Genomic DNA, 22,861 nt, shown 5'->3' with positions numbered 1-22,861 from the left:
TTGCTGTTCACCAGCCTTCACACTTTCTCATCCCTTCTCCCCTCAGTAAAAACTGGAACTAGAGTATGCCTCCCATCCTGCTCCAGGAAAAACTTCACAGAAAGGCAGAAACGCCATTGATCCCAACAGAGAAGACTTTGTACAGCAAGGGCTTCATAGGAAAGTTGTACTTACAAGCAGTTTTCTGTCATAATTCAAATATGTTCTTTTCCACGGTCCAATTATTTTATAATAAAGGAAGATTCATGGTCATCTGTGCTTTTATTTGTAATTCCGCTTTATTCCCACTCCCAAGCTTAACTTGGAGCAGATCCTGCCCCAGGCCCAGCAGCAGAGAGGCTGGAAGGAAGGGCACTGTGCTGTTCAGGATGGAGTCTGGTCTCAGTCTCTAGTCCACGCTAACTAGGGAGACCAAGCTCACCCCACCTCTGCTCCTGCCAATGGGAAACCTCTGCCCAGCTGAACCCTTGTCACTGGTCTGCTTTTCAGTAAGACCAGGAAACTACCACACAATGAACAGTTACCAGGCCTTCAGCATGACTGGTGTGAGCACCTAACCATGAGCACTTACTAATGAGTCCTCTCTGGGGAGGAGGGTTAGCATGAACACAACAAAAGCATCGCAAATCACAGACCATGAGTCCCAGCCTCACTTCTGCCCAACAGTAGCAACCAATTACCCGTTGCTCCTGCACACCATCCCTGTCTGCCACAAGTAAATACTGCAGACAACACGCACCACTGCCCTTGTTCTATGTGGAGAAAGAGGAGCTGAAGAGAGTACAGAAGGGAAAACTTGCTCTCAACTAATTAAGTGCACAGGATTTGCAGTAACGGTACAGGCTGGACATGTGGGTGGAAGGTATGCACTGCCTTCATTTTCCAGATTCTTCCTTTTCTTTGGTCCCATGTCAGCAATGCTGCATGTACACCAGCTTTTGATTTTTATGCTTTTGTGGCTTAGGGCCATTCGGGTTGCTATATACACATAAACATACAACATAGCTGTTTCACAACAAAGATTTTTGTGCATTAATACTGCAGAGGGTTTGCCATCAGAAAGCACAACCGCAGACAAAAAAACCAGTTCTAACAACAAACTGATACAAAGTAGCGTTATTTGAAAAACAAACAGAGAGGAAAGAAAGGGAGCAGGAGGATAAAGGCAATACCAAATTCTTTTGCAGATATTTATTAAACAAAAGGACAGAATGGATGCACTTGTCCAAATTATTTTCTGATGTAACCTCATAGGCTGCAGAGGAAGAGTAAGAATGAAAGTATTTCATCTGGAAACACATTATCTGTTCACCGTATTCAGGCATGTGGGCAAATCACTTTTAAAACTATAAATTAGAATTTTTTTAAAAGTCATTATTGGATTCAGCCAATACCAGATCGATCAGCTTGTCTACATTAATCTCATTTTCTTATAAATGAGTCACAGGAAGGCTCATTTTGTAGGGGGGGAAAAAAAAAAAAAAAAAAAAAGAATTAAAAAATGGATTTTAAAAATGATAAAGCTTAATTTAAATAATTCAAACCTGCATACCTGGGCCAATCATGCAGATGAGTTAACTTCAAAGGGGCATCACTTCTAAGAGCAGGCAGAAATGACCAGAATGAGGTAGAAAAAAACCAGAGTGAACACAGTCTCAGATGATCCACAGATGCTTATCTCTTCTCGCTTGCCTTCACAAGAACAGGGAAGCTGGGCTCTCTGTGTTCTACTCAATCTTCTTTTACCCAGGTACAATCACATTTACCCAGTCCAGGGAAACCTGACCAAAGCTTACAAGGGAGTGTTCAGAGGAACAAAGAAGCATTTGAAGGCCATCACTATACATTTGTATTTGTTCCAAGAGGGATTTTTTTAATGAAGGAAGAGCATAGCAAACTTAGGAGGTCGGGCAATGCAGCCTGAAAGTTGGATCTCTCTTTATTTCATTTCCACATTGCATATGACAATGAAAGGTTGTGACATTCTAACTGGTTCCAGACTCCATTGGGCTGTCCACAGTGAATTAGAAAACAATAAAATCCAGATGCTTTCTCAAGTAAACACTTCCTTTCTCAGCAAAGTGAACTAAATGCAAAGGATACTGCTGAAAGTTTTTTTGCAAGCATGTTTATTTTATGTGAAGGTATCTTCCACTTTGCTGGCAGTTCAGTGTTCTTCCAACACAGTAAAGCATCTGGTGCTCTTTTCCTGCATCTCTGGTGCTGAAAGCCAAACTCTCAAGAAAATGTCTCACTTATATGAACAACTTTAATTTGCTTGTAGATATTTAACAAAGCCTACATCTAAAATAACATCATCAGGTTAAACTGGACACTGGAACACAGTTTGCAACAAGGCAGAGGAAAGTGAAAAGTCTACTCCTTCAAAAAATGACGAGTCAACCTCTAAAGTAAAAAGAAAACAAAGAAAAAAAGAAGAAAAAAATGTGTCCCAAACAAGGAACATGCAATTGCATATCAGAAAAGGAAAACATACCTAATTCTTGTTAGCCAGGCTGAGAGGTACAAAAGCAAAACTGAATAAAGCCACAAAAGCTACAATTAAATTCACCACGTGAAACCATTTGCTTTAATCTTCTAAGGCCTTATTTAATAACACACATAAGGACTTTTAAACAAATTATAAATACATAGAACTGTGTTTTTAAGAAACACTTCAAACGTGAGTTTCCAATCACAACACAAAGTAATTTCCTTAGCAAATCCAAACCAAAACAGAGACCTGCAAACCTCAGCCTGCAGATGTCAATGGGTTATCAAATGTTGACAAGAATATGAATGACTCAGAGTTGAATCCTTCAGTACCTAGAACTATTCAAAGAAAGCGATTTCCACAGAGGCTTCTTGTAATCCCATTCTTTTTCAGTCATAAGAGCAGCTCAATTTTCACTGCCCTTTCAGAACTCTGGGGCTATAATGAAGAAAAAAAAAGATGCTGACTATTTGCATAGCCAAGTTTCTTCCATTGCTGCCCAGCAGCACAGCAGACAGCCATCTAGCACTTAGCAGCAAAGTGGGTATCTGTCTCTTGGCAGATGGTGGTTTCATTCCCCTTTGCCCTCCAAAGGTCCACTCCTCTAGCCGCCATCAGCTTCAGCAGTGGCCTGGGTGAGGGCAGAAACACTACAGCAACCTCACTCCAAAATACAGCCTTGTTGTAAGTCTGTAAAAGGAATTGTTTGATCCAGAAGCCACTCTGAGAGATTAAATAATTCCCTACCTACTCATCTTCCAGTATCAGAATGTATTTTCAAGCTTAAAGGATTGACAGGAAGTTTTTGCTTTTTGATTTAGGATCTTTAGCTAATATGCACCAGTCTGCCTAAGGGGGAAACAAAACCCAGCAACAACAAACCCTATCCCTGATCTTGTCATCTGGAAAGCCAATGAGAGGCTTCACTAAAAAGGGATCAAAAGGGTCCAACTGCATTAAATGTGCAGCATGTACTCTGAGAGCAGTCAGGGCGGTCTCAAAAGTCAAGCAGAACTTTCCTTTTTACTGTACTTTTTTCCTCCTGGAATATAAAAAAATCCAATCACATTTTAAGGAAATACTGACAAACACAAAAAACAGCAGTAATATACAAATGGGACGAGGCAATCCTTGGTGAAAACTGAAAATGCAGTCACTGCTCCATGCTTTATGACATTAGAAGAGCTGAAAATACTTTTGTCTGCTAAAACCGGACCTCACAGCCCTGCGATTTTTCTCAAACAGTTGTCCTTGCTACCACAAATAGCTTCTTACTCCCCTCTGCACCCTTCAGCTCTAAGTAGCACTGGGCAGACTCCCCTCTCTGTGAGTCCACATTAGAGTATAGGAAGGGTGGCTGTGTTTGGGGTGGACAGCACTCCCTGAAGAAAGAGGGACAAGCCCCGCTGAAATTTCAGATTGAGGCAGCTTTCAAATTACTTCATGTAAGCTGTTAGATCTCTCTGCTTTGAGACGAGGGGCTCTAAGTCTTGCAAACTGTTGAAAACAGCCTTTTCCCTTATCACTCGTTCTGATAAAGTGATTTGGAATGCCTTTAAAAAAAATCCTTGAGAAGAAAAAGGGGATGAGACGTTCTTTACAGACGGCTTAGATAAAGGGAATATAAAATTCTTCTGACCAGGCCACATCACAAAGGTTTAGTTGATAAAAGCAACATGTTGATTTATTCCATTCCTTTCCCCTGCTGCCCAAGCTGTGAAATACAGGCAGATGATGCAATCCCTAAGAGAGAGAAAAGGGAAAAAAAAAAAAAAAAAAAAATTAAAAAAATATAGAAAAAAAGTAAGCAAGCAGGCAAGAGATCATTTCCCAGCACAGCATATTGCTGGCATGCCCAAGGTTATGTAAAGTGCTCCCGGAGGGCCACAGGAGAGCCTGAGCTCGCTGCTCCGCAGGCAGGGCTGGGCACGGGGGTTGCAGCCCCTCCAACGCGTGGAACGCTCTGCAGGCTGCAGCCAGGCAGCAGAGCACCAGCAACAGAGAAGCAACTTGAAAACCAAACAAAGCTGTCATCACCATTTGTGTTTATTAAAAACAGAATCAAAAGCAACGCTGGCGATTTCTCCTAACTAAAGACTAGCAGAAAGTCTTTTGTTCTGGTGTCTGAACTCATCAAACATGCTTACCCTTTAAAAACAAAACAAAACAAAAGCAAAGGAAGGAATTACAGTGTCTAAAACTGTGTGATCCCTACCGATTTCTGCATAATATATTTTCAAGACTAAATCAATAACGTTTATCTGAATTCAAGGTATTTTTTCCTCCTTGCAAGTGAGATATTAATTATAAAATGTTAATTTACATGTGAAATATCACCAAATTTGATTAAAATATGGTATTAGAGGATATAACAACACAAGTTCATTTTTTCATTGTAAGAAATGGTTTTAATATAATTTATGTATCTGTTATCTACAAACAGGGCCAATTAAATTCCTCATGAAGCCTGGAAAAGCTTGCTTTATTCCTCAGTGGCTTTGAATTAAACAGCATCTAGCGTATGGCTAAATCCTCCCACTTCTCCCATTCTCATTTTATTGCAACTTGAATCCCATGATATTTTACCCTTTTGGACAAAACCATCCTGGTTCTGGCTTGAAAGAAACAGTTTAAGGCAACTGGTTTCTTCCATTTACTGAAAAGCAAACAAAACGTGCATTAACATTACTTAAAATCTATGACAGTCAAACCCTTCAAAAGACCAGATGATATACTGAAAAACAAGCAGCTTCCATTAAAAAAAAAAAAAAAAAGAAAGAAAAGAAAACAAAATAAAATAAAACTCTATGAACTTCTCTATAGCGTAAGAATAACTAAGATCCAGATCGTTCCAGTATTTCCAATTTCAAGCTAAGCACATTCATTTCAAAACTATAGTGTCTTCCTAGACTTCATCTCGCCTGTCACAGCCAATTAGTCAAGGGCAATTATACAGAAGGGCAGCACATAAAAAAGAAAGATGAAAAAGAAAGTGGCTATAACAGCATAGATATCAAAGAACAATTATATATTGGATATAAATTATGCCTTCTCTCAAAGAAATCCCACAGTCTACTCAGGAATTATCCCACCTGGCTCTGATATGCACTGAACAATGGCTAGACACCAACACAGCAGCCTGTGGCAGGAAGTGAAGAAGACCTTGTGTGAGCTGAAATAATAGCAAAGGAAAACAAAGTACAGGGAGAGCAACACTCAGTGACGTTCTTGTCCATTGAGCTTCATTGCCAAAAGATCATGACAAAGCACAGAGGTATGTCCTAGACTGTCTGAAAATGCAGCACAATGCCATCTGTGGACAAACCCTTCTTTCAGTGTATCTCTTGGTGACGGAGTCAGCCCCAGTCTCCAAAGGTCAAAGCAGTGGAGTAGGTGACTCAGGAGGGCACCAGTGCAGATTTTCAATTGTTCAACACCTCATGCTTCAACCCATGCTTTTCTATACTAAGTGCATTAAAATATTCATAAAACGTGTCAAGAAGCTTGCAGGGATGAAATCCCATCTGAACTTATCACATCGGATCTTAATTTGTTGTACATTAAAATGTGTAGGGCCAGCATCCATGAGATTGGACTGGCAGGTATGCCAGCCTAAAGAGACCCTGCTTGAAGAATGCTGGCTGTACCACTGCACATGCAATCAAATCAACAAAGAAAATAAATAACATTTCTGTGAGAGAAAGCATGACTGTGGCCAGAGGGTCAGATTGCAAATGATCTACTTGTACTTGATTTGGGCACTATTCTGCATTAGTAGTGCTGTTTAGGCATTTATTAACCTTCTTGGAAGAGTACACCCAAAACAGCCATTCTGAACTGAACAGTGGGACTTGAAAGCCTCCACCTACACCTCTGAAATGTTCCTCAGATCTGGATAGACCAGCCCTGCCGAATCCATCTCCAGACACCAGATAAACACTGTAAATCCCTTGCCACCACCCTGTCATACAAGCATCAATCACATCATCGCTGAAGCAATTCCAAAAGTCTTCAGCATTGAAACTGCAGATGTAACCTTAACTGACCCTGGTCCGACCTCTGTTAAACAGTACCGGGAACAAAATGGCTTTTGGTGTGTGCTGTGTCTGACTTGCAAAGCAGAAGGAGGATTTCTACTGCTTTGCAAAACCACAGAGCAGAGGTACTGCATGCTCAGCCTCAGTGCTCCGGCAGTCAGGACACTGGCGATAGCAGCCCTTCCCAGGGGAGGGACCTCTGAGGCCAAGATGTTGGCTGTACCCTTGCATACCCTTTTACGGGAGGATAGCTAAACCTCTACCCTTTTAAGCTAAGGGGATTGCAAAATATTTCCAAGCGTGAGCAAATGTCTTTTGGATGGGCCAGATCTCGTCATTCGAAATGAACTGTTAGTAGCCTCAGTATTTCAGGTTCTCTAACAGACAAGCCAGAAGTTACTTAAATACACTGAACAAAGCAAAAACTCCATGCCATCTCCCAACTCAGGTACAGAACCCTTCCACTCCTCCATCAAGTGAAGAGCAGCTCTGGTGGAAGCACCCCTCCTTGGGAACATGCTGCAGTCTCAGGGCCAAGTCTGGGGTCTTTATTCACTCTGTCTTATCAAGCAATGTCCATCACTGTTGTCTGTAAGCTACAGATGTTCAGTATGACTAGATTTCCAGCTCTGAGCTTGTTTAGAGATTTTTGAGTTTATCAATGACTGTGTATGACACAATTTATGCACAGACAAGTTTGCCAAGAGAACCGAACAGACATTTAAGCTTTCTCCCCAAACCTCTCCTCTCTCTTACCTCCAGATGGGCTGCAAATAAAGCTGTCTCTACTGGCATTGTTGCACCTTGGGATGCTGCTAATGGGCAAAAAGAAACTTGGCCCCAAATGTTTTGCCTCTCCTCATCCCATTGCATCTCCCTGAAGCAGGACATGTAGAACAGTTCCCATCCATAACAGGATATACAGGCTGAGGCCTGTAATTAATGTGTGTGTAAAAATTTGCCTGTTATTGCATACTAAGGCCAAGGTACAGGACAAAGATTTTAAGAACTTCAGTCCAGAAATATTTCTGCAGTCTTCTTCTGAAGTGTTGCTCTTAAAGAGATGCATAGCATGGCAGATATTGAGACAAAAAAGAAAGCTTTGGGGGCCTGCAGAACAGGGGCCCACTCATTTCTCCCTGATTCACAGACTCCCAAATCTCAGATTTGTGTCTTATTCAGGTAAACAAATCAACAGATGCCTAACACCTTTCTTTTGCAACACCAGTGTCAGAAATACAGAGTGGCTGCTGTGGACATGAACCCTGTTCTTATCATTCCATGGTGTTTAGGAGGCCCTTGTCTGAGTAATGTTTCTAGTGGATAGAGTCCTGTTGCTGCCATTATGCTCCTTGCAAGAGATTTCCACACCAACATGTCTCTGCAGCTGAGAAAAATAGCTCAGTGCCAAGGATTTATGTAACAGGTGTAAACAGCAAAGGAAATACTCTGGCCAACCTACCTACTCAGCCCTAAACCCATCACCAAGACAATAAAAACAAAGAAACTAAATAGGAAAAAAAAAAAAAATAATCCACTAATTCCACAAACACACTGACTGCAGTGTTAAACAAACATGCCAAATTACCTTGTGAATTGCCAAGTGCTGTACTACTAGGTTTCCTCCTGCATAGCATCAGTGCTGTGAGCATGGGTCTGGTTAAGATCACTGCCTTGAAAAATAAAACCTGCAAGATAGGCCACAAGGTTCCTTCGAACAATAAACCATCTTCAGCCTGGTTTGAACAGCACTGACGTGTGCACAGCACTAAACAGTGAGATTTCAGCCTCCTGATGTCAACGACAGAAAAACTCACGTGTGTTGGCATGATCAGGATTTAACCCCAACCTTAATTTATGCTTTTTACACCCTCATTTAAAGCAAGCAAAATGGCAACAATAGCACCAACAACACAGCAAACACCCCCTGCTTGGGAAAACTATCCTTAAGAAGTGGTAATATTTATGAAGTCAAACCATTTAGTACTGTGTTCCCAACACAAACTCTGGACAAGCCACTTCAGTTTTCAGTGTTTCAGTGATCACAGCTGTCAGAGGGGGACAAAACCACCTCTTCACACTGTTGTTTTTTTAATAGCCCATCCAAACCGAGAGGAAAAGTTTTATCCAGAGCTGTAGTCCGATATCGTTAAACGTTGACAGTGAGTTTAATATGACCAGCAAAACTTTTCCACTTCCACAGAATTCTTTTCCTTTCCTTTTGTTTTACAGCCTGTTGAAACTGTGATAGTCCACATCTGGATAGTGTCTAGTTCAAGACAGACACCAAACAGAAAAGGCCATGTTTGGGGTTAGAGGCAGGCATTCATTGCACGGTGCAGAAGAGCCATTTAATGCTGTTTTGCAAAAACGGGTGTGGGGGGAAGTGGATTGTAACATTGGTGACATTTTATGCTGCTTTCTGAACCTCAAAGACTCAGTCTGAATTTAGTTTATTGATCTTTTTTTTCCCTGAACAGAGACTGCACCTCATAAAAACAATGAAACAGACCGTAAAAATTAAGTTCTTTCAAATGTTTCCAACAACTAACATATAACAAGTATAAAGAGAGAGCATGAAATGAATTCTGCAGGGATCACCTTATCATACATAACAGCCCAAAACAGCCCTTGGTGTTACTGCCTGGGCACGGCAGAAAAACCAAGTGGCAACATCAACGAGGGACACCAGCAAACAATGGAAATAACCACCATCTAAGCATACTATTATAGAGAGACATCCAAGAAGACTAAGAAGTGATTAATACATTAACAAATAAAATAAAATAAAATAAAATAAGCAGAGATCAGTGGAAGGTACAGGTAAGGATGGAAACTAAACTGCTATATATTAAGAACAGGGAGAAAAGCAGAATAAGGTAATGTTTCTGAATTTCTAGATCTCCTACATTAACAACATACTCTCTTTAAGCACGCTTACAATCAGTTTCACTTATTGCCACAATGAATGAGTAATTACTTACTGCTACAATGAACCATACTAAATCTTTTTGAAATGCGATGAGTCTAACAGCTGTCCAGTATGTAGGAAAAAAAAACCAAAACATTAAAACAAAACCACCCCACCACAATCAGCCTAATTTCTGGAAGAAGGAATCAGAAACAAAGGCAGCCTCCTCCTTCAGTACAGGTATATATCATTTCATGAACATGGGCACATGTCATGCATGTGAAAGAAAAATGAGCTTTCAGTGGCTGTCCCTGTGAGGGGGATGCATGAGGGGGAAAAAAACAGAAAGGAAAAAAACAAACAAACAAGCCAAAGCAAACCACCACAGAGGCAGACAAGCAGAGGGAACACAGCATGACTAAGCACTGGGCTCATGGACCCCACCCCCCTCAGAGCACATTTTGATTTACAAGTAAATAACGGCTATTTGAGGGTTTGTCCCGTTTTCTCCAATTCCCTACCTCCCCAAACACACACACCCACCAGAGCAGCAATATAGGATTTTGCGTATTATTTGCTGACTTGTGAGGCGCTTTCAGATTCAAACCATTCTCACCGCCGTCTACTTGTCCTCCATAGCCATGCCGGGAAATTTTCTTCAGCTGTTCGAGTCCAGGAAGGCAAATGATATTATTTGGTAAATGCAAAAAAAGATGCTTAGCAGAGTGAGAAATGAAAATGACAACACATCTAAAATGTTTAATAGCCATTACTTTTGTGATTTGTCAGTGTCAGGAGGACAACTTTGGACATCTGAAATGCGGGACTCACGTTAAAAAACAAAAGCAGCTATATAACTCCTAGTGTGCATAGAACTCATTATCCTAACATGCCTTACAAAACCATTTTCCTCTCCGATGTGATTAAAAGTACTTCAGGAACAAATTTGGCCGTAAGACAGAACACCTCTGAAACCTGCCTACTGCTTTACAATGAACTGCATCGTACTGCTTACAATTCTCCACATACCTGCTGACTTTGAAGCAGTTAATGCCATCTTGTTCACAAAGAACTTAACAGACAATAAAGTGAATTGCAAGAACAGAAAATCCCATGACAAAGGAAGTGCATTAGTAAGAATACTGAATATTCTACCCTTGTGGACAAGAACTGGGTCAGAGTTTCTCCCAGAGATATACCAGCCAAAGCAACGTAACAACTACACAATTATAAAATAAATTAAGCAATCAGAAGAGACAAGATCTAAACCCTGTTATTCTTCTTTCATTCCATATTAGATAAAAGAATTGAAGAAGAGATTGATACTACTGAATAAGAGCCACGTTATTTTCTCCCACATTATTCTTCATCATGACATATCATGAGCAGAGATTAAATAGAAGCCCTGATAAGTTCAAATGATGCAGCTATCAAGCCCAGGTGTTTCTAATAGGTCCTTCACAATGGTATCAGGACTATTAAAAAGAAGTAACACAAAGACTGTAAAATAAGTGAGAGCCAGATTTGAAGAGGAGATACTCAGAATAGCTTAACAGGATAACCACGGGGAAATGGGGATAGGAAGGAAGAGGCAACACTAACATTGTGTTTAATTTTGTCTCCTCCCAGTCAGCAAAGCATGTGGGGTCTGATTAATCTCTTCTTTCTATTAGTATAAATGATAAGGGACCCCACGGGAGACCATGAAGCTATACCGATGTGAGTTGAAGAGAATTTAGAGTGGCCACAGATCTCTCCAAATTATCATTAGGATGAAATGAAAGTCTTTTCTTCACAGTAGCATGCAGGATGAAACCTTGGTTTTATTGGTTCCCTATCTGAGTCATGATTCAGGACATCTCTACACAGGCAGGAGAGCAAGGCTACCACTCCATTAGTGCTCCACTAAGAGCAAACACGCCACCTATGTGCAAGCCTTATCAGACATCTGAGAATCCACCAACCTCCAGACCATATTTGATCTTCTCCAAAGACACATTTCCATGGGGAGCCACTTCTCTATTATCTCTAAATCTGCTGCCTGTGGGTCTGCTTGTCCTTCAAATGGGATGGTGTAGGAGCCATACAGAGCCTGTTCCTGTCACAGACACTCTTTGTTACTGCTCCCGCTCACATTCAGTAAAATGAGGAGATCCCTCTGAGATACTGCATACCAGCAGAAAATTACCAGCAGCCTGGTGTTTAATAGCAGCTCTGCTTCTAACTACTATACACACTTTTTTCTCCATTAAATGTGATTTCTTTAGGATAGCGATTAGAAAGCATTGTGTTTGCTGAAGAACTACTACAGTAATAAAGATAATACAATCAAATGATAATGTTAATAGTATCTTCCATTCATAGATCTGAAGTTTAACGACTCAAACCTGGCAGCACCCTGGGACACTGGAAAAAAGAGGTTTCCCTAGCTGTTAGAAAAGCCAAATGAACACACAAATGGATTAAATGATGATTCCTTCAAAGGCAGGAGTAGAACCTGTAGCTGAGGTTACAACCCCAGTTCAGACCAACGGTTGCATGCTGCTTTTCTCAGTGGTATCATTTAATTAAGGCAACACCATTACTTCTATCTGTGCCATTCAGAAAAGTTACACCAGAATAAAACAGCAAGATTTGCTGGGTAGACATATTCCATCACGACTCCTGGAATCAAAAGACAATTTTTAATTTACTTTTTAGATATATTAAATAAGCTCAGTCACTACAACACTGGAAAAACTAAGTCTGTGAATGAAATGATGTTTCTAGCCATCCTGCTACAATTCTACTAGCAGAAGAGGCAAAATATACCCATACGAATAAGCTCCTATCACCTCTGGTAACAAATCTAGTGAATTGCATAATAAGAATTAAACTTCTTTCAAGGCAAATTAACTTCTTAGCAGTGTCCTTTACCCTGGGTGTTAAACTATTTGCCTCTGCTGTATTGCACCTCCCTGACATGTATGTATGCATAGACACACATACATGGTACTAAGAGCCACTAGCATAGCAAACTTCTACCTGTACTTGCTGTGTGTCAGAGCAGGCTAAACTTGCAGAGCACGTTGCTTGTCTCTGAGATCCAGTAATACTGTTGTGGTAGACCTGAGCTTCTCAAGAACAAAACAACAGGAACTCACTTCCATTCCTATTACACATACCTGCCCACATTGCCAAGTTTTGCCTGCGGCTCCACTTAAACTCTTCTATTTACAGGTATCACTCTGCAACTTGAGGTGCTATGAGTCCACTGCATGTTGGGTCAACTGATAGGGAGCTTTTGCACTTCCTGTGTGTGGGAGGAAGACATCCAGCTATAGCATCAAGACATGCTGAGCCAAATAAACAGAAAAGGGCTTTTCTGGAGATACTTCCATCTGATGCATGTATAGATTCCTATGGTAGTTCAAAAGCATGAGAAAAGAAATGACATGAGGGGTTTTTGGGCTATCCTGTCAGCAACACAGGAGAGGCTTTGCAGGCCTGGCTGAGATCCACCCTCCTGCCTGTCCACAGCCAAGGCAGTCCTGTAGCAGTTGTTCACTTGTCATGGGGGGAGATGAGGAAGACGAGGAAGGATCTGCAGCCCACTGCAGCATAGCAGTGTGCTAAATGGAAACAATCAACAGCCCACACAGCCCAGCTACACTGGGTGGCCATTTTGATCCTACTTACTATTCCCCTGCAACTTTCTCACCAAACTTCACTGGAGAGCGGTCTACAGATAGGCAAGATCAGACACGTGGGAGGTAAGGACAAGCAAAAGTTGTTGAAAGCTTTCCTTAAATTATTATTTTTATGCCTCTTTAAGTGTAATAGCAATATCTGCTCTAGAGAACTGTACACACGCTCAACCATCCAGTTCACCTGGACCATGGATTTGTGTGTGAGTGCCTACTTACCGCCACTGGGTTTGAGAGTGTTTAAATCCCGAGACCACGGGGCTCACGGAAGATTTACTGCAAAAATTAAAATCAGACTTCTAAATGTAGAAAGAGGAATCAGTGTAAAGCTCTGCAAGTACAAGAAATACACCAAAGCAGTACCAAGCAAGAGCAGGCTCTGTGGTGGGGCATAGGCCACACAGGCGTTTTACATACTGACTCATTGTTTCCCAGGCAGATAGTGTATGAGGCTTTATCCCACCAGTCAGCTTAGCTGCTTGAACTGAGGAGCTCAAGAGCTGATTTTGGCATGTCTGCGCAGACACCATCACAGTCCACTCTGCTGAGGAATAGATGCAAAAAGACTGCACACGTTACCTGTCAGCTTGGTTTTCAGCAAATAGACCTGCTTTCCGCTTCAGACAATAGATGATCCTTAATCCAACTAGATGCAGCCATAGATTTCAAAATATAAAGATCCCTGATACATTGAAATGACACTGAAAACATACCTGCGGCTTCTAGCGTTTCCGTAACCAGAATTAAGCAACAGCACAGACTGTATATTGACTACTAGTTAGAAAGCTATGGAAAAAACAAGTAAGTGTACTTAGTTAGAAAGTTCCTATTCTTAGCCTGAATTTGGATACTTTTCTCTTGTACACATAGACCACGGCTGAGAAAGTTAAATAAAATCAATTTCCTTATATAGCAGAAAGCTTTTAGGCTACAAGCATCCCATAGCATAAGGATTTTCAGCCTAAAAATTACATTACGATGACAATTCAGACATTAATTCTTTGTTTAAACCCCGTAGATTGAATAGTTCTTAAAACACAATACATTTAATAAAAATTATAATGAAAAATAAATCCAGGTATGTATAGAAAAGGATTACAGAAAAGTCTCTCTTTTAGGAGGCAGAAAAGGAGTTGGACAGAATTTACAGAGAATTTATAGAACTTTATAGCCTATGCTGCATGTTTCTTCTATTTTGCGTTAGGATTATCCTACAGTATAGCAAACGCTTTGTCCCATAATAACTCTGCATGACTAATAAAAATCTGCACACATACATTTGTATAAAGATTCACTTTCTTGTGTCAAAACCCTTTTGTTTATTTTTTTAAGCACAGCTATAATTATTAAAATCAATAAATTAATAAGTCAACTTTCTAGAGATTCAGCTCAGTATGGAAGGTTTCACTTCCTAAAGCACCAAGAAACACCACAAGATGCCAGAGTTCAAAGAACACTTGGACAATGCTCTCAGACACAGGATTTGAATTTTGGGTAGTCCTGTGTGGAACAGGGGGTTGGACTCCATGATCCTTACGGGTTCCTTCCAACTCAGAAGATTCTATCATTCTATGATAATGTCTTCATAAACTAGTACAAGAGGTACAAAACAGTTCAGCTGATAAAAGCTGTTTCAGAGCGCACAAAGTCATCCCTTGATATGCATGTTTATACTTGAAGGCAGCTGTCCACAACAACCACTCCTGTCTCTGCTAAACCACGGCACAACCTTGTGTCCTGTTACAGATCAGCATGCACTCTCCCAGCACAACTATCACAATGATTACAAAGGATGCTGAAGAACCCCCTGTTTCTCTGCCTGCCTAACAGCCATTTGCTGGAAGAACACAGAAAAGCAAAGAAATGCACCATGAAAAAGCTCCTAGTTGCTCCAGTTCAGGCTGGGTCTTCCTGACTCAGGCATTTTTTGTGGCCAAAGGCAAGCACCGAGAAGGCAACGAAGAGGAGGCATTATGCTTTACATAAAAAGGAAACAGAAAGCTGGTGTCATGGTACTTGAGCACCTCATCCTAGAGACTCCCTCCAGAGCTTTTAAACATTGTGGATTTGTATTATGAGAATGGAGCTTGGGAGGACACAGGTGAGAGCACTGGAGGTGAAGTGCTGATACATGCTAGCACCTGCATGTGGGAGGGTGGAGAGGAATGGCTGGGAGGCACAGCAATAAAACCTCCACATCTCCTTGGCAATAACACTGGCATTGGTTTGGAGTGCTGAGCATAAAAGCAGTGTAAATGGTCCAGAAAGTCATCAGCAGAGCACAAAGCTAAACCAACAATGACCAATAACACCAGAAGCTAGACAATTCTGGATTACCTTGATGGCCTCAGACCACATGAAACAAAGCAACCATTATTATTAGTATGTATTTTATATTTAAAACAAACAAACAAAAAAACCAACAATTTTTAAAATCCAGTACAAACATTTAGGCCAAAGGCAGAGGGGTAAAGGATGTGTCTGTCCTCTTAAGATATCCTGTATTTACTGCATCCTGTCTCAGAATTTATCCTGAATCAGAAACGCATTACTGATTGAAGAAAATGGGAAGAAAACATGTCTCTACCAGCCTTCTTGATACACGAGGAATTTGAGAAAACAACATTAAGTATTGATTCCTACTGACAAATTATCTTAATAAATGTGAGTCCCTCAATCTGAGATGAAGAAAGGCACACAGTAAGCAAGCAGGCCCATGTTTCTGGCAGAGGCGCATTGTTGGTGTTCTCAGCTAAACTTGAAATATTAAAACGATGACACGCACTTATTTATTTTGGTGTGGCAATCACCTAGGAACTCAGACCAGAACAACTGCAAACATATTTCAGCCCCTCAGGCTTATATTATGTTTGAGAAAGGCATGCAGGAATTTTAAAGGTAACTTAGAGGTGGTTTTAAGTTATTCTTCATAAATCTCAGTAGAATAAACAAATGTTTACCATGCAATGAGATAGTTTGAATCCAGCAGTTCAGTCTTATCAGTATATACATATATTAAATGCATGATTTAAAAAAATCCAGCCAATCCATTTTCTACAGCATCTGTGCATTTTTGAGACTGCCATTTCTGTAGGTATCTGAATTGGTCACCGAAGGTAGTAAATAAGATGATTTGCCACAGATGTGAGGAATAAAATCCTGGAGCTGTGTGCAGAACAAATAAGAGCTCTGTTTAAGCCAAAATGGAGCCTTCACAGCTTCACTGCTTGCTGTTTGAGGCCAAGCGCACCCACAAACAGCTGCACTAAAGCCCTCACATCAGTTACGGCCTGACCACTGCTGGAGAATTTCACAAAGTTGTATTTACTTGTTAAAAAATGATTGATTTTAGCTCTCCTCCATCTCTGTGCAATTTGCCAGCACATTGTACCATCTGCTGTAATTCTTCCAGATTGGCTGTGCCATACCATAACATACAAAAATCAATCATGGTCGCTTGAAACATCGGTGCCTGAAGGAGAGGGGCCACGTGCATTCTCTCACCATTCGTTTCACGCTGTACTTTTGCTCCCTGCCCAGCTAGTGTGGAGACGGTACATTTCTCCCCTTTCCAACAATGAGATCTTATCACAGGCAGCTGGCCCATGTTCTGCACTTTCATTTTTATTGTGTGGGTTCTGAAACTCTGATGCAAATAGTCTGTCGAACATCCTCCCTCCACTGCATGTGGTTTTTTTTCCCCCCCTTCTATCTCCTTGCATGCAGTACTCTCAAACGTCATGCTGGCTCCAGACAGCTCCCATTGTTCACATTGTTGTTTTTGTGTCAAGGGCGTGAGAGGAATTTTTTTTTATTTTTTTATTTTTTTTGCCAGAACAGCAATTTGAAAACTAAGCCTTGAATATACACTTGCCATTTGCAGGAAAACAGCTACTGGGCTTTCCACAGGGCCAAAGAATAGGGAAAGACTCGTGTGGTAAAAATACAATAATACAAATGAAAGCAGGACCAAAGAAAAAAGCCATTTGCAAAAGAGAATGTAGACACCAAAAATTAAATTTGCTCTGCAATGGCCTACATAGAAGAGGAACTGCCACAGCAGATTAGATGAATGGTCCGCTGGGGCTGCCATGCCAGCACCGCAGTGGTTATCTCTAAAAGCGTGAGAGAAATGATGCGTGTGACTGGGAGTGACAAATGGGATGAGATAAGTAGCCAGCTAATTGTGCACTGCTGTGGTTATGCACAAGCTACTTCCCAGTACCTGCTTGTGAGCATTACTACTTATTTCTTCAGCTGCTGCTACATAAACATTGCATTCTACTATGAAATTGTTGGTCTTTCAAAAAGATCCCATAGCATTTCTCTGTGCCTACGCCACTTGTGACTGCAGGTTGCAGTTGGCAAGGTGCTGGGATCTCAGGTGTGCCCATTGATTAACTCTACATTTATTATATCAACTTTACAGTACGGAGTGTGTCATCCCATATATATAACAGATATATATATATATATATATATATATAACAGATATATATATATATATATATATATATAACAGATATATATATATATCTGTTTTATTTTTCAACAAGAAAAATGAGAGGAAATGAACACCTTTCACTATTCACTTTTGTTGCTGTTGTTTTTTTAAAAATATATATATATTTTAGATAACATTTTACTTTAGAGTTCAGAATGCCTTAGGCCCATCTCCTGTAACTTTTCTTCTTTAAAATCTCTTGTATGTTGATCCTGCCTCCTTCCATGTTCACTTCTATTACATTTTGCAATTGGTGTAACTACGTACAGTGACTTCTCACACGACATTCCAGACTGCCCTCACTGCTATGCTGTGTAGTTTTATACCTTTTAGTTGAATTTTCATCCCCTCTTAAATATAATTAAGTATCCTAGCAACTGCAGTGGTTATTGTGGCTTCCCCAGAACTCCCCATGAAGTTAGCCACAAGAAGCCCTAAGTGTTCAGAAGGAGGAAACCCACGAGAATTCTTGAGAAATGCTTTACCTCTGTGGGGTTTTCTGCTAACACGAAATCTCTCCTGCTTCTCTCTATATCTTCAGCGCCCTTTCTCCCCTCTCCACAACTACCTCCTGCACTATTATGTGCAGCCCCTAAGGTGCTTTTCATTCCCTACACTCTTGTTTTGATCTGAAGCCCAAGGGAATTCTTCCCATTGATTTCAGAGGGCTTCAGGCCAGTTCATAATTTATCTTCCACTCCCTCCTCTAATTCCTTCAAATCCCTACAATGCACTTGTTCAAATACCAACTTCTAATTACAAGTCCCCTCTTAACTGTGCTCTGCTCCAAGCTGCCTTCAGTTATCATTTGTTTATTCTGTGGCTTCAGAGTGTGCCCTTTATTTGGCACAGCAGATGCCTTCATCAGTTCAGGATAAAAGCTGCTTGCCCAGTAGCTCTGTATTTTCTTTCAGTTTATTACAAAGGACTCTACCAAAAAGGTCACAGAAAATGGAGACTCTTGGCAGGGAACTGGATCTCCAGAACCCTATGCTCACCCTTCCTTTCCCTAATTTTGTTCTGAAGCATCTCAGCAAGAAGTCAGTAACAGGCATTACGCTAACAACTTCCATTCACCACAAACAGCTAGTCATAACTTGCCAAAATACAATATTTATGAAGATGTCTGTTCCCGCAGAGAAACCAACAACTCCATTTATTACACACTTGGAACGTCATCCTCCACCTGAAGATGCGCACTGTGATGTCCCTGGCCCTCACCAGGATTGAAATGAAATTCACAATTCATAATGTATGTGATTCCACACTACTTATTCCCAAAACCCTATGTGTATACTGTTACCTTTTAGTCCTGGTAATTCAGTTTTCAAATGGCTTTACATTCTCCTTCCTAGACACTTCTATCTCTGTTAAAGAGACACAGAGAGGTTAAAATTGTGTTTATAAAAGTCAGCTTTCCTCTCTCTAAATTAAGCAGGACTTGCAGTAGTACAGAAGTACAACAGGTCAAGTTTGGGCTCACGTTGAGCAACCACGGGCTTTGATCATGCTTTTCTGAAAAGTTTATAGTCAGGTAGCAGTATGTCACTACTGACAGTCACAGGAGGCCACACCACTGACCTTAATGTCTCTCACCCCTGTTGGCATTATGTGGAACTCATCCCTTTCTAAAAGACGAATGTTGCATGCTCTTCCCCCAACACATCCTACAAACATTCCACCCACAAAGACCTCCTCCTGCTAGACACTCCACAGAATGCAGCAATGTTGTAGGCTGGCAGCAGGAGGAAATGCAAGCTCTGATGGGGTACAGTTGTTGGTGGGTAGATGAGTCCAAACCTTGCCCATAATGGCCTTCTGAGACAGAGAAATAATCCATCTTTATCTCACTGAGTTAGTCAGCCTTTCTAGGAGGGAAGAAAGGGTATGGTAGGTACCTCATCAAAAGCACAGGGTAGGGAGATTTGTTTGCTATGGTTGTGGGGAGATTCAGAGGAGAGAAGGACTGGTCCTTCCTCAGAGGAGTTACCTGCCTATGTGTGACTGTGCCTATAGACAACGTCTCTCAAGGAAGCCTTCCTAGCCATTCTATCCTCCCATCTTGCTCAAGGCATGTGGAAATAACGTTGTTTTCCCTTAGAAGTGCACTGGAGACAAAACATGAACCAGTGGATGCAGAACTACAACATTCAGCTACCAGTGCCCTTTCTTAAAACCCCACCTTATGCTGGGAAGTGACCCTTGGACTGATGATAGGAGAGAAGCATCAAGTCTTGGCAAAGAACTTTGCTGCTTGTCTGTTGTTACAAATAAAACCATAAATATTATGAGGGAATCAGAATTCCCACAGAATTTGAAGAATTTACCTGATGTGTTAAGAGACCAGGTCATCTACCTCAAGTTAATAACTACCTTGGAACATGATGTACTAAGACTGTCAGGGAAGCACCTCACTTTAAACCAAACAGTTTTCTCTGCTTATAGTCAGCAGTCTTTTAAATGCTAAAACTTTTGTCTGGGGCTTTGACTAATAAACCATTGCTTTATTTTATGGGCTTTGGTTAATAAAACACTGCTTTATTTTACTGCTAGGCCTGTCTGATGACACTGTGCAATAAGATAAATTAGGGTAGAAAAATAGTAACGGAAGAGGACATCTATGACGCAGGAGTGATGTGCACACCAGAAATACACTGAAGGAGCTTGGGGCAGGATGGTGGGAGAGCAGGGGAACAGGATGTCTACCCATTGCTATAATAATGCAAATCTCATATTGATTGCTTCTGCTCTATATATTTTTCCAAAGCAACAACTGGGGTAAGGGAAAAGAGCTCACAAGAAACACTTCCTACCCCTTCCCTCATGTTGCTTGTTGTACCACTGACAGTCAGACCAGGACGTCAGTTCACTGCCAAACCTTATAGAGGGGTTGACAGATTTTGGGAGGCATTGAACTAGCTGTCTTTTCTTCACCTACTGTAGGTGACATACTTCTCTGATAGAAGGATGACAGGTACTCCAGCTCTGCCCCATGCTTATCCAGACCAGAAGTACAGATAGAACACCACCACTCTACTCTGCTATAGTAAGCTTCGCCACTTTTTTCAGCCTTATGCTCTGTTGTGTTCATAAAATTCAGTTGTAGCCACTATCAAAGCATTGACCTGAATATGAATTACTTGGGCAAGCTATGCTCACAGGACTAAAGAATCCTCTCATTTTTGGACATTGGCATCACTGAAGAAGAGAAATTTCTCAATAAAGCTGAAGCTAATCCTTCTCAAAGTTTAACTCATTCCTCTGAATTTTGAACATGTGATTGATCAGAGTGGGGCAAAGAACAGGAAAAGCTTCCAAAAGAAGGAAAAAAAGCACTGGATTCCATTTTCAAAACTGTTATTGAATACTCTTTGGATTTGTCAGCTCTCTAAAATAGCTCAGTCTAAAAATTTCACATTTTTTTTACTCCTACTAAGGATTGGTGCCTTGAACTAGTTTCTTGCGTAGCTTTTTGTTGTTGTTTTTCATTTGTTTTGCTTGAATTTCTTTATTTTTTTCTTTTTTTAAAAAATTTTATTCTTTTTTTTTTTTGTGGAGATCACATAAAAATTGAGTTATATAAACTAATAAGCTACCTGTAGAACACATTTACTTGCAATATAAACAACATATACAACTGATGAGATACATTCACTGCAGAATTATTCCTATCTAGTTAGTTATTAGAGGGCCTAGCTGTCAAGGGCTCCCCAAGGAGATAAAAGAGAAGAGTAGGGATGGTGTGGGGAGCACTGATGTTGTTTTGGAGGGATCCACTCTATTTCCTTGCAGGGCTGGGTGTCAGGCCTTTTAAAAAAGAAGTTGGGGTGAGAATGTGAAGAATGAAAATGGTCATACCCTGCTGGATGAGGAAGTTCCCATGGGAAGCCAGCAAGCTCCCTGTTTTGTATTCTTCCCTCTACCCTGAGGTAATACGGTGCTATCAGAGGTACCTTTTTGCTGCTCTTTTCCTCTTGCTTTAATGCAGAATAAAACGTTTCTTAGACCTTCTTTCTTGACCCCTGCTACTTATTAGGTGCAGGAATAGCTTAACTTCAAAGCACTTTTTATGCCAAAGATAGACTTGATAGGAAGAGTTAAGTTTCTCTGTAACAGACGCCAATATAATTTTTAAAAATCATGTCCAATCCTTAGTCACTAGTGACAAAGACTATTTGCAGCACACAGAGATGCCAGGAATACCCTTCCTTCTTAGTGTTATGGGTAAGGAAAACATTGGGCTGCAACAACCATTTTTCTGTGGCACACTTTGCATACGCTGCTTTGGCTCACACCACCAGGGATGATGGGGTATGCAGAATGCCTGTCAAAACTACCTTGCCCTACTCCAACCTTAGAGTAACAAAAACATGGCCAGAACAAACATTTTTCCTCCTTGTTCTCCTTTTCTCTTATTCTTGTAACTCCTTTGTGCCCAGCAGCATTTTAAAAAGTGGGAGAAGACTACTGGTCTGCCCCCAGTGTACAGTGACAATAATGAAAAGATGGTAGTAAATATCCAAAAGGTTATTTACAGGAAAAACTCACCCGTATGGAAGCCTTTGGGCTGCTGAGAACCACTGAGGCAATCCTCACCAAAAATCAGTCTCCAAGAGATGCTGCCTTAGTGGTGGTCAGCCCTTAAATGAGGTGTAGAGAAGCTCCACCCCCCCCAGGAGCACAGCTAAATTACTCTCACCTGTGCTCCCACAGCTGATCTGACACTTGCCTCAGCTGATTAATCAGAGGTTCAGGCTGTGATTACCAATTTTCCATACACTCCAGAGGCAGGAGTTCTCTGGGAACAGGCAGGGAAGCCTGAGATCAAGGCCTACTGCTTAGTAACACCACACTGCAACAGAAAGACCTGGCCTATGCCATGGACCATAGTACAGGGAGAGGGTAATGGAGCAGGAAACCCAAATCCAAAAAACTTTGGGTTTCACTTCCATTAAAAACAACAACATGCACTTCTCCCCTTTGCTTCTCTCTGGGAAGAAGCTTTGAATGCCAATTTTTTGTTATTCCCAAAGCAAGCATACGACAGCATCAGTTTCCACACAAGGCATCTTACATACCTGTCTTCATGTCTTCAGTGCCCCTGCTATGCACAAGAACAGTTGGCCACCGAAGGCTTCATCATTCTCATTTTTTGTTGCTTTTTTTCTTTTCTTTTTTTCTTTTTTTTTTTTTTTTTGAACAAAGCCACAAGTTGTTCTCGATGATCCA

The 22,861-nt window shown here is 40.9% G+C and overlaps 1 protein-coding gene and 1 long non-coding RNA gene across 2 annotated transcripts in view; both read right to left on the bottom strand.

Annotated features, from left to right (window-relative positions):
* Positions 1–22,861, bottom strand: part of PDE10A (phosphodiesterase 10A) — a 333,680-nt gene that overhangs the window by 181,666 nt on the left and 129,153 nt on the right. The gene's annotated exons all lie outside the window — the stretch shown is intronic.
* Positions 1,741–22,275, bottom strand: LOC107311460. The gene is made up of 3 exons (XR_001554079.2): positions 22,181–22,275; positions 18,936–18,999; positions 1,741–4,237 (listed from the first exon to the last, which is right to left on the bottom strand). It is a non-coding gene; the product is annotated as an uncharacterized LOC107311460 (long non-coding RNA).

Source organism: Coturnix japonica, chromosome 3 (genome assembly GCF_001577835.2).
Source record: "Coturnix japonica isolate 7356 chromosome 3, Coturnix japonica 2.1, whole genome shotgun sequence".
Taxonomy (NCBI): Eukaryota; Metazoa; Chordata; class Aves; order Galliformes; family Phasianidae; genus Coturnix; species Coturnix japonica.
The sequence above is the reverse complement of the archived record's forward strand: the minus strand, read 5'-3'. Positions and strand labels throughout refer to the sequence as shown.